Source organism: Haemaphysalis longicornis, unplaced genomic scaffold (assembly GCF_048455015.1).
Source record: "Haemaphysalis longicornis isolate Haplotype H1 unplaced genomic scaffold, Haemaphysalis longicornis Haplotype H1 scaffold_1, whole genome shotgun sequence".
Taxonomy (NCBI): domain Eukaryota; kingdom Metazoa; phylum Arthropoda; class Arachnida; order Ixodida; family Ixodidae; genus Haemaphysalis; species Haemaphysalis longicornis.
The window spans coordinates 370,991,859-371,009,831 of record NW_027526203.1 but is presented as its reverse complement, the minus strand read 5'-3'; the positions used below and the strand labels follow the sequence as shown (position 1 = coordinate 371,009,831).

Sequence of the window (17,973 nt, the reverse complement as noted above, 5' to 3'; positions counted from 1 at the left end):
CGAGTGCGCAGTATACACAAAATTAGGTCGATAACGTAGCGAAGCTCACACGCATGGCACTAACGCATTGCCGCCTAATATATGTCTGCCCTCAAACGCGTCGTCACTAATGCTCCCAACCATATAAGACATTGTTGTACTATTTTCGTATTCTTTAACGCGATGGCGTTATTAGTCTCATTTTTTTATTTTCCCTTGGCTGTTACTCGTCCACTATCAGCCGTGCTCATCAAGCGTCCACTGAAATACGTCATCGCTGCCAACCGTAAGATACGACTGTGAAAGGCAGATGCGAAGGCTTGCCTGAATTTGGAATACACGCAACACCAATTGAAATGTGAATAGTATTATAGAGTTTCTTAGTAAGTACACTAGAGAGAAAACTGCACCTGGGAATCCATGTCGCCGTGAGGGGTGATGGGAAGACCACCACTCCTGGCTTGGGCTTGGCATGACCATTGGGTTCTTAAGCAATTTGTGGGACTTGCTTTCTTCACTATGCATTAACACGTCTACGAGCTACGAGGTAGCCGAAATCCTCTCTGCTCTGTGGTAGGCGTGAGCCATGGCAACTGGTGTTCGGTGAAAGAACAGGCAGTGTGTGATCGTTTCTAACGTTGGTCATGCCGGAGTCGAAGGAACGTATGACTGACAGGGGAATATGCCGCCGCGAAAGTTCTAGCTGACGAAAAAAAAAAAAAAAAGTAACCAAACGTGCATCGACGAACACAAGGTACGGCACATACGGACGCCTGCATCCATCCCATCATGTCTTCGTCCACGAAGATTAAACTCCACGTTTTCTTTTTTCGTCAAGTAGGAACTAATTCGCTCAGCAACAAGTTTTGTTAAACTGTAGCTGACGGTTGGTGCACCGGTTCACCACGAAGGCGACGTTTTCATAGGCACGGTCAAAAACACATCCAAACTATTCAAGCAACCTATTTGAAATAATGTTAAAAATGAGATAAGAGTCTCTAATGAGTTCCCCCTAAAATATTAACATTGTTGTTAACTACCAGCTTCGCTGGCAGAATAGTAGGCACAACCGTTCTGGCAAAAATACGCTTTATTTCATTTTTGCTTAGCTTTAAAACAGCCTGTTTTATATTCCACTTATATAAAAACACACCATTCTTTGCGTTTTTGTTGCACTGTGTTCGAATATACGGCCACTAAAGCGTTTCAGCCCAAGCCAATGACGAAACTAAGGTGAGCACATGTTATAATGGCGGCCCATGATGACACAGACGGGGCCCTATTCTCGACTGCACAAATTCACAGTGAATTCGCCATGTTATTTGCGTAAGCACAACATAAGCAATCAGTGACGGACGAACGTATAGCCATGACGACATGCAGTGTAATTTGACGCTTCACTTATAAAGATCACAAACTAGGTATCAAATATTGCGCATTGAAAATAAAAACTTTTGGCATGTATTATAAAAATTAAGACGGCAGCTGAGGCTGGCAAGGGCAACCGATTTCTGAAGGTCAAAACTGGCGTCAACACCACAAGGCGATCGAGTAACGTTGATCCAAAAGCGAGAGAAAGGGGATGTTAAGCTAAAGAACATCCCACAATCATTTTTTACCGTATCTAATTATTTCTTTTGAATCGCTTTTAGTAACACAGTTGAGCTCTCTGCTTCAATGCAAGCTTGGTTGCGTTATCCCCTTCCCGGCCGCCACCGCCGCCACGCTATCGTCTGCTGCCATGTTACTAGTTTATGGCGAGATCACAGAAAAAGAAGGTCGCGACCATCTCTTGTATGACGCATAAGGGCAGCGAAGTCGTATGCCTGATAACCGCGGAGCGTACCGATGTCACCGATTCACTCATTCGCCATGCTCGACTTAAATCAGCGCAGTTATGCATAAAACAGTCACTTTTCTTTGTTATTTTTCTCGTGAGTTTTATCATGTGGCCGATGCTAGGAACTTGTTGCATACGTCAAAAAGGAAAAAAAAAAAAATCCAGAGAGGCGCGAAAGACGTGACTACTTAATGATGGCGCCACGCGGGATCAGTTTCTTTACAATCAAACCTCGTTCGATTCTACGGGAATCGTGGAAATCCGCAATCGTTCTGCATACTCCTAAAAGAGAGAGAGAGAGAGAAAGAGAGTACTTTATTTCGATTGCCACAGGAAAGGGTTAAAGGGGGGGGGGGGGGAGGCATAAGAGCCGCTTCGTTCCAGGAAGCTCTTGATGGCCTTCATGATGAAGCAAGAATAGGTCCTTCTGTTCCTCAACGCGCCGCTGAGGCGAGAGGGGTGGGGGGGGGGGGAGAAGCTCTTTCAGCGGCCGCGGGGCCTGAGCCGCATGCCTGCACGTGACAGGAATGACCGAATAGCTGGTCCGGCAGCTCGGATAGAGAAAGTTCTAAAGACGATAATTTTTCTTGGGTTACTTGAACGGGAAAATTTTGGTCTGTCTGTCTGCCTATCTGTCTGTATGTCTGCCACTCGATTCAGACAGCCGGCCAAAGCTAAATACTATCTGTGCAATAGTCTAAGATCTAAGTCCGGTGTTAATGTTCCTACTTGTCAACATTGTTGAACAAGAACAAGACATTACGCAAATATAAGCCCGAAAATCAATACATGAGTGATATTTGCAGTGTTCCTTTGTTAAAAAAATTACGGATGCTTGCTTTTTGCGATAGCAAATAAAATACATCAACTGCAGAAAACGTCGCCTGCTGTTGCTCGCACTACCTGGCGGAATCCTAAAAAAATAAAACGGCAACAGCAACAAAAGGTTCCGCTAGGTAGGTTCGCGTTCCGCTTGGAACGTTCGTGGAGCGGGACAACGTGGTTCCATAAATGTTTAGTAGCGTGCTTCGATTCACGCGCGTCTCCGCCGTACTGCAGCGCTGGCATCGAGGCACCCGACTGGGAGCCGTAGAACGCGGTAAATTAAATTGACTTGAGCAAACCTCTAGCGTGTTATCTTGGAAGAAGCGGTACGGGAGAGAAGCAGAATGAGAGGTGAGCGGGAAAGAGAACGAATGCATTGATTTGCCAGGGGCGCAAGTCGACTATCGTCTTGCGTCCACATTTGCAGCGAAAGGAGCAGATACGCGGCCAATTTTTTTTTGACACGAGCCGGCCACCGGAGTGGAGGTACGTGCCTTTGCTCCCGTTTGACTTCGTTGTGCGCTTCTTGAGCCACTTTTCTTGCCTGGACAGTTGGCGTTTGCGTTAATCTAGCGCAGTGTAGGGGACGTCTGAATGTTGGGCGTTTCTGGCTGTTTTCTGCAACGGCGCCATGCAGTCGAGCAGAGCTAGAATTACGGCTACCAGCCGACAGTCTTGCCAGGTCGCCGTAAGAACCGTGCCCACAATTTCTGCCATTGTTGCGAACTTCATGCAAAAACTGTTATTGCAATGAAGCTTAAACGAACTGCCATACATAAAGACACTAGACTTTGGAAACACTGGAGAACACGTATAGCTACTCATTCAGGTAGGAGTGTGGTTCCAATAACACGAACAACACTGCATGTTTACACGCAGCATGCAACCTTCGTAAATCATATATTTTCATGATTTCAGGTCAGCATGTGGGCTGCCCAACCTTTATAACTATAATTACAATGAATAGTCTTGCTTAAAACTTTAGGAAATTACAATGGATTGATATCACTACTACAGTGTTGTTTTGGAAACTTGGGAAGTCAGCCCAAGCAGACATAGAAATACAACGAATGAGTGAGATGGATATAACACTCGCGTTGTATGAAATCCATTCATTATTGTCGCTCAACGATTTTGATTTCTAACATGCTGATTTAAATATCATAATGCATTTTATTTTCACTGCCCTGCAGTTTTTCCTTTCATATCTTGTGTGTAGAAAACACTCTTTCGATTCTGGAAGTGCATCTTTTGTTCCGCTATTTCTAAATCACGTGTGTTTTATTATATAACCATGTATGCTCAACTTCATTGCTGAACTCGCCTGCGTCCGAGACGCAATTCGTGAGAGGAGCTTTTAAAGAAAAAATAAGTAATGATCAAGTTATTATGCTGACGATGGGGACGGAGATGACGGTTACGGCGGTTTACGCTTGTAGAAGTTAACATGCCCGAACTAGCTTGTACAGGATTTCCCGCTCAATATAATCCAAACGCCAGCCTGTATAATCCCAGCGCCACGTCAGTGAATATAATCCAAGTGTCAACCAATATAATCCAGGTGCCAACCAATATAATCCAGGCGCCAACCAATATAATCCAGGACCCACGCAGTGCAGAACACATGCCAGCGCTTTGTAATTTAGTTGGCAACCTCTACATATATGGGCGCAGTGTATTTTCAGCAAAGTTAGATGAACTAGGTTACGTAACCAGCTTTAAGTAGACGACCTAAGAACTTCGCAATAAAACAGTCACGTGACTATCCAGCACTCTCGCCTAATTACTATACTGAATCCGAGGATGGTGTCATGGGTATGAATGATCGCTTTCAATTGCTCAATTATTCGAAATTTTAGGGCAAACTGCCAGACTGCCTAACTCTCTAAACCCAATACGGGCACGAACGTGGGACAGGTGGTGCTGCTGGCGCCGTTCAACAGCGCCACTAGCGGAAGTTTCCGTGTTGTTTAAAGGGGCAACCTCTCGTTACCGTGATGATGTTACTCATACGAAACACATTTTTTTTGCCAGAAATGAGGTCCGGGCGACACCCGTTCGGTTTAATTAACTACCTAATATTGGTACTTCATTCATTATTCGTTAGTCATTGATTTGGTAAAAAGTCAAAGTGATGTAACCAGGGCTTGTGAGGTACCAAATTAAACGTCTCGATAAGGGAATCACGTGGGAGAAATCAAAAATTGCTTCCTTCTTATAGTCATGCGATAGTCACGTGAGTCAAAGATGGGGTAAATGTCAAAGTAATGCCACCAAGGCTTGTGAGCTATCAGATTAAAGGTCTCGATAAGTGGAATCACGTGGGGAAAATAAACAATAGCTTCCCGGTTGTAGTCATGACATAGTCACGTGAGCCCTAGATTGGGTTAAAAGTCAAAGTGATGGCACTAGGGCTTGTGAGGTATCAAATTAAAGGTCTTTTGCAAATTCTTTTGCACATACCGCAACAAGCAAATGAATCCCGATCATTTAATACCTATGATGCTATTACTCGTGAAAAATAAACGTCATGGTAAATCACGTGACTGATTAATCATCCGTAGGAGTCACGCGACATCATAAGAAATCCAATTAACAATTTTTCAGCACACCATCAGCCTCTTTCCCGCATGTGAACTTTCTTTTTACATTCGGGCGGGCGGTAACAAGCACTAGGGCATGACTTTGACTTTTAACCCAATTTATGGCTCCCGTAACTATCTCAGGCTTATAACCAGGAAGCAATTCTTAATTTGTCCTACATCATTCCCCTCATCGAGACCTTTAATTTGATACCACAAATGCCCTAGTGGCATCACTTCTTTTAACCCAATTTGTGACTCACGTGACTATCTCATGACTATAACCAGCAAGCAATTTTTAGTTTGTCCCACGTGACTCCCCTCGTCGAGACCTTTAATTTGATTCCTCACAAGCCCTAGTGGCGTCAATATGACTTTTAACCCGATTGGTGAATCACGTGACTATCTCAATACTATAACAAGCTAGCAATTTTTAATTTGTACTATGTGATTCCCCTCATCGAGACCTTTAATTTGATACCTCACAAGCCCTATTGGTGTCACTTTGACTTTTAACCCAATTTGCGAATCACATGACTATCTCCTGACTAGAACCAAGAAGCAATTTTTAAATTGTCCCTTGGGATTGCCTTCATCGAGACCTTTAATTTGATACCTCAGAAGCCCTAGCGGCATCACGTTGAGTTTTAACTCAATCTCTGACTCAAGTGAATATCTCATGACTACAACTAGGAAGCAATTTTTAATTTGTCCCACGTGATTCCCCTCATTGAGCCCTTTATTTTGATAGCTCAGAAGCCCTAGTGGCATCACATTAACTCGTAACGTAATCTATGACTCACGTGACCAGCTCTTTCTATAACTAGGAAGCAATTTTTAAATTGTTAAATATGACTCTCCTCATCGAGACCTTTAATTTGGTACCTCACAAGCCCTAGCGGCATCACGTTGACTTTTAACTCAATCTCTGACTCAAGTGAATATCCCATGACTATAACTAGGAAGCAATTTTTAAATTGTTAAACATGATTCCCCTCATCGAGGCCTTTAATTTGATACCTCACAAGCCCTAGCGGCATCACGTTGACTTTTAACGTAATCAATGACTCACGTGACTTCTCATGACTACAACCGGGAAGCTATTTTTTCGCCCCACATGATTCCACTTATCGAGACCTTTAATCTGATACCTCACAAGCCCTGGTGGTATTAATTTGACATTTAACCCAATCTATGACTCACGTGACTATCGCATGACTATAACCTCCTCGGTCCCGCGGTACCCAAATGGGTACCATAACCATAAAGGAAAAAGCTTTCCCCCATTCGAAATTCCCGCGCCGAAGTTGTTTCCCCGCAAAAAGCATGTCTTGCTTTCACTAAGTCCCCCCAGGTGGGGCGATATGTCAAGTCATTTCTGAAGAGGCAGGCGGCAAAGTCGGCTTTTAACGACGCGAGCGCTCCAATGCGTCCACAGGGTAAGAAGACAGAGTACCCAAAACGGTACCATCAAATATCATTACTTTCGTTTGCTTTTTTGCTATTGTAATTTTTTTTGCACTTATTTCTATGGATAATGAACCAAATAAAAGTGTGTTGTAGCATTTTTGTAGCATTTTTGAAGCATTGTAGAATTTTGAAAATACTGGTCCTTGCATTCCACACGCACTGAAACCCAGAGTACCCAAATGGGTACCATCAAATTCTATTACTTTCGTTTGCTTTTTTTCTATTGTAATTTTTTTGAGTTTATTTCTATAGATAATGAATCGAATAAAACTGTGTTACAAAAGATTTTTGCATTTGCGCATTCTTGGGACTGAGGAGGATAAGCAGGAAGCAATGTTTGATTTCTCCCATGTGATTCCCGTTAACGAGAAGTTTTATTTGATACCTCACAGGCCCTGGTTACATCAATTTGACTTTTAACCATATCATTGACTAACGAATAATGAATCAAGTACCTATATTAGGTAATTAATTTAACCGAACGCGTTTTGCCCGGACCTTATTTCTGACAAAAAAATGTGAGTTTCGTATGACTAACGTCATCACGGTAACGGGAGGTTGCCCCTTTAAAGAACACGGAAACACGCGTTCTCCACGCGTACACCAAATGCATGTCCCAATCATTTTCGCGATTTCATTCCGTTAGTGGCGCTGTTGAACGACGCCAGCAGCGCCCCCTGTCCTACGTTCGGGCCCGTATTGGGTTTCGAGAGTTAGGCATTCTGGCAGTTTCCACTAAAATTTCGAATAAGTGAGCAATTTAAATGCGATCATTCATACCCATAACACCATACTCCGATTCAGTATAGTAATTAGGCGAGAGTGCTGGATTGTCGCGTGACTGTTTTATTGCGGAGTTCTTTGGTCGTCTACTTAAGCTGGTCACGTAACCTAGTTCATCTAACTTTGCTGAAAATACACTGCGCCCATATATGTAGTGGTTGCCAACTAAATGACAAAGCGCTGGCATGTGTTCTGCACTGCGTGGGTCCTGGATTATATTGTTTGGCGCCTGGATTATATTGGTTGGCACCTGGATTATATTGGTTGACACTTGGATTATATTCACTGGCGTTTGGATTATATTGAGCGGGAAATCCTGTAGATGCTTAATTTTTTACAAACGCCTGCAATTTAATTTCCATGGCTGAGTAGCTTTACGAAATGCGGTGCGATAGAGGACAGAGAGTTGCACTTCCTAAACAAATAGTTTGGCACGTGTCAGTCTTTGTAAGGAATGTCGGTAGAACCTTGATTGTAATTATTTGAGGCTATGATGAATGGAAGGGGACTTGCGAATTTGCCACCACTAGCTGATCGGTGCAGATTACGCAGGTGTTAACACAAAGTTGTATATTAGCATCATAACGTATGAATCCGATATCCTACTGGTTAGTTTATGCTCAAGGACCCCGAAGGCAATATATTCAGAATTTCAAATTTCGGGGCTCATCGCGCCGAAGCTACGCCTCGGCTAGCAGGCGCACAGTAGTGGAGGGCTAGGATTCATTTAGACGATCTGAGGATCTTTAATGTGCGCCGATTGCTTGAAACGAAGGCGTATGCGGTTAAGCTACCATCAGAAAAACGGCCGCCGCGTCTGGGATCGAACCCGGGTCTTCGGGCTCAGAAACACAACGCCTGAGCCGCTCAGCCACCACAGTGGATGGACCGTAGAGGCAACATAGTATATCCGTGTTTTATTTAGAAGAACTAGACTTTGGTAACTCGTTTAACTACATTCCGGCCTCGACGTATGTTGTTCTTAGAAAAAGTTGCATATGTTCGTAAAGTTTCAATTTTGGCTCACAACCTTGCAAGTTACGCCATTGCGGAAATTCCAAAGCCGGGTAATCAGTGTAGGAACTCCATGTTATGATTTAAGTGCTGTGATCAAACGGAGCTAGAGGCCCGGTTACAATCGCACAAACTAGACTCCGTGATGTCAGAGGGGTAGTGCGAGAAAGTGTCCTAATTAGTCGCCTCTATTTAATCCGTTTTCTGTTAGCTAGTTTAGTTTGTGTAGTTTGCGTAAAAGTGGGCGTGATTGCAATTCTGACACCGCCATCTTTTTTTTGCACCAAATGTATTTTGTCTTGATAGTCCCTATAGAGGTAAAAACGCTATTTCAAACAGTGTACCAATTCTGCATTGGCCGTGACAGCAATAATTCGTCTTATTTTTGTATTGACGTACTGTATCGGCCGTGACGCGGAACATTCCAATAAGGTTGCGTGGGTTACCTAGGACGTACTTACCTTTAGTTTTTCTTTCCGGTTCCGTCAGACGCAATGTTAATTTTTTTACTTTCGTCAACGTCGGACGTAACTGAAAATTTTTAGTTGAGGTTACGTCAGACGTGAATCGAGACATCGGAGTTACTCCGGACGTAACTAATTTACATTTCGGGTTCCGTCGGGCTTAACGTTATGCACTGCGTTAAAGGAAACCCGGAACGAGCGTTCGAAATTTAACGGGTTGTCGCACAGAAGATACGACATGCCTTGAAATTCTGCTAGCCGGCATGATATAAACCAGTTATCTGCGTCATCATATTATCTTCCAGACTGCATCTCACAAAATGGATGCAGCACGGTAAAAGCTACGAATCGTGCAATGGCGGGGTCTCTGTGCAGCGCCATGTAGTGGCATCATTGTACGTTATCCTCCTTGATTACCAGACTAAAATACTTTGTGTTGTGCACATTGATTTAATACCCACCACCAGGCCTTAATGCTGGCTGTTTGAAGCTCTTTGACCCGCCGCGGTGGCTCAGTGGCTAAGGCGTTGAGCTGATGAGCACGAGGTTGCGGGTTCGATTCCCGGCCGCGGCGGCCGCTTTTCTGATGGAGGTGAAAGACAAAAACGCCCGTGTGTACGAGATTTCGACGCACGTTAAAGATCCCCAGGTGGTCTAAATTAATCCGGAGCCCTCCACTACGGCGCGCCTCATCACCTGCGTTGCGTCGCCGCGTTAAACCCTACAATCAGTTTGAAGCTCCTTAGCTTAAGCATTGCAAATTTGTTTTTAGTTTCCTCCGGGGCTAAAAGTACGCGCTAGAAGGTCAGGAGGGTTTCAGGAAGGGAAAGAAAGGCAAAAGCAGAAAAAAATAACACTACGAGCAAATAAAAAAATGATGGTAGTACGAGTCATGTTTATGCACAAAAAAAATTCACATCATCATGAACATAAATTAGCCTGTCTAAGCAAAGGGGACAAGATGGAACTAAGTTACGCAGATCTAACCAAAGTACAGAAGCGAAACGATGATGCCAATGCGAAGCTAATTGTATCCGTGGTCAGAGCGTATTCTGCCCGTCCGTCCCGCACAGGAAGTCCCTGTGGCGCGTTTCGCAAAATAGGAAAGTAAGGTAAACATCCTATAAGTGCAGAGAATTGGTTGTAAATAGCATTGCTACAACCTGAACATGGAAGGTCGCAGCGAAAGTGGGCATCAAAGTACGCCTTTTATTGAAGGCCGGCACTAAGAGAGATATGATTATTGCGTAACTAAGGACATGTGCAGGATGACAAGTAAAACAGCTTGCTGGAAACCAGTGTTCTTCCAAGTCTAAACGTACAGCTTTCTATTATTTTTGGCCTGTGCGGCCCTAATGACCTGTCGAGAAAATTTTACGTGCTTGCGTAATCATAGAAGCTTGTTCAGACCGGCTGGTCTGTTTCTCGGGGCGGGTGAAAACACTGAAGCCGGCTAGGGCTTCGGAGCACGCACGCGCCACGCAGCGGAAGCGCGTAGTGTGCAAAAGGATAACGCCGCGTGGCTGGCGTGGCGTGGCCAGCGTCGGTCCTCGTGTCCGCGCGTTGGGCGAATGCAAATAAAAAGTAGTAGTAGTCAAGTCCTTTATTGGGAAGGGAAGGCCGGTTGGCCAGAGGGGGAAAATGGGAATAGCAGGGACGGAGGAATAACCCTTATGAATCTTCAAGGGTCGTGAAGCAAGCTTCCAATTGAGGATCTACTTGTCCAGTTTGAGGTACCGAGTGGGTTGTAGGCCCCGGCTCACACTACTCGAGCCAGACCGCTCTCAGGAAAAAGCGCCTGATGCGGCGAGGAATTGGGGGTGATGGTATGGGGGATTATCTGATGAAGAACCAGTGGAGAGTGAACTTTCGAGAATATATCGAAGGTCTGAGAATGCAGCGCAGTGCCAGATTAAATGGTTAAGGTCCGCGATAGAGGTCGCTGAACAGTGCGGACAATTGTGGGGGTGGTGACTTAATTCCCAGGGTGAATACATTTCGATATATGAGGAGTGAGAGCATCGTTGGCAAGAGTCTGAATAATGAAAACTTCGGCTGGGCTTGGTTGAGAAGGGACGCCGGTGAGGTAGCCAAGCGGGGTGCTTGTTGCTAGGCGGCATCGGCGCGCGTGGCGAGCGTGGTCTAGTTGCAGGCGAAAGGAGGTGGGCGAGACAGCAGCAAGGGATTGGACATCTAGCGGAAGGGTTACAAGGAGGCTCTGCCCAGCCGCGGAGTGTGCGGTCTGGTTGCCACGACCCTTCATCATGTGTCCCGGTATCCACGCCAGGCGAGTCTTAGTGCCGTTCTGAGCGGGTATGTTGACCATAGCTTGAATCTGGTGGACAGTAGAATGGTCAGAGAAAGCATTATTGAACTCGTCAATAACAGTTTAGGAGTCGGTGAGGATAATAAATAAAATAAAATAAAATAAAATAAAATAAAATAAAATAAAATAAAATAAAAAGCAAACAAAGGTGTCTCAGCGGAGCAAGAAGAAGCATCATAAGAAAATCAAGGTATCTCAGCGTAACTCCAAAAACGGATCCGTACTTTCGCACCTATTAGACCAGCTATGATTTATTACCGCATAAACGACACCTTAGATTTGAAGAACCGAAAGAAGAAGCTGGCTTAGGAAAGGTTGCTCAACAATGGACTGTATTCACGCTATCCACCAGGTAATCAAGAAATACGCGGAATACAATAAGCCTTCGTCGCTGGTATTTATAGATTACGAAAAGGAATTTGGTTCAGTGGATAACTCCGCAAAGATGGAAGAATCGAATCACCAGGGAGTGGAGGATTGGATGTATGGGCACGACAATCCTTCATAAGAAAAATTGGCCGCGTATCTACTCCTTTCGTTGCAAATGTGGACAAAGACTATCGTCTTTTGTCGACATTTGCCAAGTAAATGCCTCCATTTGTTTTCCCGCTCACCTCTCATGCTGTTCCTCTCCCGTCGCGATCTCCCAAGGTAAAAAAGCTAAAGTCCATTTAAATTTACCGCGTTCTACTGCTACAGGCCGGGTTCCTCGATGCCAGCGCTGCAGTACCGCGTATACGAGCGTGAAAAGAGGCCCATACTTCAACGTTTATAGAACCGCATTGCCCTACTCCACGTGCGTTCCAAGCAGAACGTGAAACCTATCTTGTGGAACCTTCCATTGCTGTTGCCGTGTGATTTTTCAAATGCCGCCAGGAGCGCGGGCCACACCAGGCAACGGTTTTCTGCAGTAGATGTAGAATATTATTTGCTATCGAAAAACCAAGCATCCATGAATGTTTTATTAAAGGAACACTGCAAATACCGCTAATGTATTGATGCTCCGCCTTATGTTTGCGTAATGTCTCCTCCTTGTTAAACAATGTTGACAAGTATGAAAATTGACACCGGACGTAGACGTTTTGATTTGGCTGTGAGTATATAAGAGTATTCGCAGATTTTGTTTCACTTTGACTGGGTGGCTGCATCGAGTCACAGGCAGGCAGGCAGGCAGGCAGGCAGGCAGACAGACAGACATACATACAGACAAACAGACAGAACAAAATTTCTGTGCTTAAGGAGGAGGAGGAGGAAAAAACTTTATTCAAACGCAACATTAAGTGTCGAGAATGTCCCGGGCCAGGTTCACCAACGCCAACTGGTCCGTGATCTGGTCCGAGGCTAGCCAAGTCCGCCACGTTGAAGGAGGAGGGTGGGGAAAATGTGGGGATTGAATTGCAATGGGGCAGGATAAAATGTAGTGTTCTAGATTAGCGTAAGGTTCGGGACAATTGGGACATGCTGGTGAGTGTCGGAGACGGCAAAGAAAGGAACGAGCAGGTGTAAGGAGGGTATTTAACTGTATGCGTCGAAGAATGCGTAGTTGCGGGGTGGTTAGAGATTTTTGTCTGGAACAGGAAGTGTACGAAGAGGTTCTCTGATGTTCTTGTAGTGAAGCTTTATTTCTTGTTTGTAGTGGAGAGTAGTGTCCCACGTCGGTGGATAAGGCCAGGGAATCCCAGGCGCCCGGTGCAGAAGTTCGGGGGCGAGGCTATGCCCTACCTCATTGCCTGGGATTCCAGCGTGACCAGGAATCCACCTCAGTGGGACAGTGTGGGAACGTAGCTTTGTTTTGATTGATTGTAGGGGTTAACGCGCCGACGCAACGCAGGCGATGAGGCGCGCCGTAGTGGAGGGCTCCGGATTAATTTTGACCACCTGGGGATCTTTAACGTGCGCCGAAATCTCGCACACACGGGCGTTTTTGCTTTTCGCCTCCATCAGAAAAGCGGCCGCCGCGGCCGGGAATCGAACCCGCGACCTTGTGCTCAGCAGCGCAACGCCTTAGCCACTGAGCCACCGCGGCGGGTGAACGTAGCTTTGTTAAGGCTTTGCGTAGATCATACTTTAATTCTTCAGGAATCCTACCCATGTGAATGACGCGAATAGCTTGCGTCGAATCAGTGTATATGGTATACCCTGAGGGGTTAGGGGGTGCTAAGGAGAGGTCCTGAATACTGGTGATTATTGGGAGGGTCTCTAGAGTCGCTATAAGTGGGGGATTAGCGAAAGGACCAAGGGTGTGTGTGACTACTTCATTGTCACTTGCGATGGAATAGGCGGCTGCTCCGACATGCGTCCGTGATGCATCCGTGTAGACGATCGTAGAATCAATCGGATGGACATGATTGACAACGCGAGCACATCGTCTCCCTGGATTGGTATCAGCTGCAACGTTTTTTGGGATGGGAGCTATCCTGAGGTTATCTGGGAGTGGTGCGGGAGGGGTGATGATAGGGAGGTCAATAGGTTTGAGGGCAGCTTGGTGAAGGATCCAGTGTCCTTGTTTTGCTAGAAAGACGCGCCATTTGCCGGTCTTTATGTTGTTGTATAAGATCTCCCAGGGGCAAGAACAGCCCCGTAAAGTATAGGCGCTGAGTGGACGTATTAACGGGTACGTTGAGGGCGGTCGTATACAGTATATGAAGCGCAACCTCAATCTGATGTCTTTAGTGACAAGTCAGAGAGAGATATGTAATTTTATAAAGAATCTTACTTAGAGCTAATGCATGTACGAGCTGCCTAACTTGACCCTCATGTAGCCCCACGTGCTTGTTGACAATGCTGCGCACTAGATGCGTAAGCTGGTGGCAAAATTTAACTGTTGTAGCCACATTAGCCTGATTAGATGACTCATGGATGTGAAGTCCGAGAATTCGGCAGGATATTACGCGAGGGATGGGGTGACCTACCATTGTGAGACTGATGAGGTGGTTGTGTCGGCGCTAATAGCGATTTTTCGCAATGAGCAGCAATTAGGACTTTTTAGGTGCGGGAGACAGGCCTACTGTGTCGAGATACCTAGTGACTGCATCAATACTTTGCTGCAAGGTGTCCTGCACTGACCCAGGGGACCCAGATGAGCACCAAAGAGTAAGGTCGTCCGCGTAGAATGTATGTTTGAGGTTCGGGATCAATGCTAGAATACGAGACAGGGGCGCCATTCCGACGTTAAACGGGGTGGATGATAGAATAGCACCCTGTGTAGTACCACGAGTGATAGGAAAAGGATCGGAGACCGAATCAGGAAGGCGGAACTTGGCCGTGCGGTCGCGCCGAAATGCAGCGATGTAACCGTAGCCCACAGCCGGTAGAGGCAAGTATATTTAGAAGACTATCACGGGCAAGGTTATCGAGGCTATGCGGACATTCAGGGTGACTATGGCCTGTATCTGGGAAGGAGGAGGAGGGTCAAAATCGTGAGCTAGGAGGAAAAAGAGGTCTTGGGTAGACACACCCTTGCGGATACCAATTTGTTGAGAGGGAAAGAAATCCGTGGACTCAAACTAGGCCTCAAGTCGATTGAGAACCATCCTTTCCATGGTCTTTCCCAGGCAAGTGGTTAGAGAGATTGGCCGGAGATTTTCAAGGGCACAAGATTTTTTGCCTGGTTTAATTAAATAGTAGCGTTATAAGGGACTGCTTCCAAGATGACGGGAGAGTGCCTTCTTCACAGTGGGAGTTTTTAATGTCCAGAAGGTGTTCCTTGTCCTTGTCGGATAGGTTTAGTATAAGTGTATACGTAATCTGATCCTCACCTGGGGCCGACTTCCGCTTTATTTGTTCTAACGCCCACTCGAGATCCCAAAGCGTGAACGGCTCATCGAGTTCTGCATTGGAGGCGCCCAAGTAGGGAGGATAAAGGCTAGGTAGGGGTGGAGGAATATAAAGGTCGCGGAGCTGGTTTGCCAAGGCGTCCGATCCCAGCAGGGAATGATGCTACTCGAGAGTGGGAACAGGAGCCGGAGGAGGCCCAAGGAGCTTTCTAAGTAGGTGCCAGGTTCTTTTAAATGCAGAGCATTTCAGTAACTCACGATGTCACCCGCGTTGGCGTCCGTAGTCCGCGTCCGCATCGCTCCCCCTACCACGGCCGCTCGATGGAAACGAGCGGCCGTGCCCCTACACTATATAAATACTTGCCGGCGCCAGGTTTCGATCCTACGACTCTGCGGGCGGAACGCAAGGTGCACGGTACTCTACCAACTGAGCCACAAAGCCGACACAGAACGGAAGGTTACGAACGTGCCTTATATCCTTGACTCATTCAACCGTCGGCCAGAGGTGCGCCCTCTCCCCCGCGTCCTCCTCGCCTTCTCTCCGCTCGCAACGCCCTCTCTCGCCGCGTTCGGTTCGGGCGCACAACAGGTAGGGACGTGCGCAACACCCTCTCTCGCCGCGTTAGGTTCGCGCGCAAGAACAGGTGGGGCGCTCGCATCGCGCTCTCTCGCCGCGGTCGGTTCGCGCTTAAACCACATATGTCGTTTAAGCGCGCTGCGGTCGCTAACATCTGTGGCGTGATCGTGACGTCAGCATCACGCGTCCGCGTGGTGGCGATTTCGGCGCTATAACACTCTCTCGCGAGGGGCATTGGATTGGATTCGATTGGATTGGCTTGGATTTGGATTGGATTAGATTAAAGTGGATTGTGTTGGATTGTGTTCCGTCATAGCCGCGCCAAGTTGCGTCATAGCCGCTCCACGTTGCGTCATAGCCGCGGCAGGGGGTTCACGGCACGTTTCACCATCGACTTCATCGACAATGTCTACGCTGGAAGACAACAATTACAACAACAACAACCAATACGTAATCCATACGACTTGCAGGCGCCCCCCCCCCCCCCGCAGAAATGCTCTGCATTTGATCGTGCCCCTCGCGAGGGGGATGTTTGCAATTTCGCTCTTTCTTTGCGAGGTTTTTTCTGATTTAGGCTGCCGTTGATGGCGTTACAAATTTCATTCCATTGATTCCTGGCCAGTGTAGCACAATGCTCTTTAGCATGTTCCGTTTATTCAGAGATGCACTCGGCTAGCCGACTATTATTTGGTCAGGTGCGACGGGCGCGCAAGAGTCGTGTTCTTCTCTTCCAGATCCGGACAAGATAAGGGTCTGGGTTGTCTGATGGGGCTGAAGTGAAACAATCGTGCGTGGCTTGTTTATGGGCCTGTTTGATTGCCTTAGTCCAGTTCTTGAGATTCCCATTCATTGACAGCTGTCGCGAATATCGCGGAAGATTTTCCAGTTTGTGAGTAAAATTTTACGTTTAGGCGATCGCATACAGGTAGGGATAGTGATTTGAATAATGTAGTGATCGCTTAGTAGTCTTACATCTGTAACGTTCCAGGTGATATCTCGTGCTCACCGGCCTGCCGTGAGGTCTGGCATGGTCGACTGTTGATGTTTGTGACACTCGCTAGTAATGGAATCGGAGTTGTTATAAACTGTTATTTGAGCTTCGTTTAAGGTGTCGTTGAGTATGCGGCCAGGTCGTAAGGTGCGTGGGTAACCCCAAATAACGTGTAGGGCATTAAAGTCCCCACCTGTAATGAAGTCGCAGTCGCGATACAACCTTGAACTAAAGTGAATAAGTGGTTTGAAAAGTGTGTACTCCTTAGGGGGATTATAAAAATTTAGGATAGACAACGGGCGAGAGTGTTCAGGGTACATAGTAAACGCAGTGAGATACCGCTCAAGACGGGAGGGGACATCTATGACCTCAAATCGAAGATCCCGGCGATTGTATGGGCTAACTAATGGGGCACTATCGCTGCCGTAGGCCGCATGTAGGGTACGGTAGCCAGGAATACCTTTAAGAGCACACGATTCCTGTATGAGAATGACGTGAGGCTGCGAAGGCAAAGTCAAGAGCCATTGGATTAAGAGGGTTCGATTGGTGTTAAGGTTTCTACAGTTACACTGTACAATGTGGGTGTTATTGTTGTCTGCCATCGTTAAGCTACGTTAGCCCGCTTCTCGGGAGGGTTGGAAGAGGATGCAGCAGCTTCTTCGGTGGATGTACGTGGACGGGGACGTTTGAGTGAATAGGTGAGGAATTCCATGCGTTCGTCATCCTGTATACTATTACTAAGGAGAGTGTACATGAGCTCGAATGCTTGGCGAATGGCAGAAATTTCTTCGGCGAGATACCAAAGTATCGGGTCATTCCGGTATTTTATGTGCTGCAAATAATTGTCAGATGTGATGACTGGTGTGGGATTTGGAGATGTGTAAGAGATAGGGATGGACGGGGGAGGGGGAAGGGACGGGCTCGGCTCACCCGCTGGTAGAAGCGTAGCCGGCTTGAGAAGTGGACGTGGTGGGGCTGACTTCTCCTGAACTTCCAGATGCCAGGGATTGGGTCGAGGAGGTCTTGCAGCCTTCTGTTGGGCTGGGGGTAGTGGGGGGAAGTCATCACGGTTGGGAGTTTGTTGGAGCTGCACACGCTTCTGGTTGGTGCGACCAGATGACAACAGCCAAGCAGTCGATGTTTGCTTTGGAGCGAGCTGCCGGGACTTTGGCGTTCTGATGACGTTCTGATGACGACGGTCTTCAGTGTTGCGATTGGTGCTGTGGAAATCTTTGGCTTGCCTTTCCTCGTAACGATCGCCCAGTCACTCGCGTCGATGTCTTCAATGACATGAGCGGGTTCTTCAGCGAAGAGAGCGCGTGCTTCGGCTGGAGATGCATCGGCGG

The 17,973-nt window shown here is 46.7% G+C and overlaps 1 protein-coding gene across 1 annotated transcript in view; it reads left to right on the top strand.

Annotated features, from left to right (window-relative positions):
• The first annotated feature begins 3,055 nt into the window (after positions 1-3,055).
• LOC144171448 (thiol S-methyltransferase TMT1B-like) overlaps positions 3,056-17,973 on the top strand; it is a 65,230-nt gene continuing 50,312 nt past the window's right edge. Inside the window, exon 1 of the mRNA XM_077700977.1 lies at positions 3,056-3,130. The gene's annotated coding sequence lies outside the window, so the exon portion shown is untranslated. The remainder of the gene's footprint in view (positions 3,131-17,973) is intronic.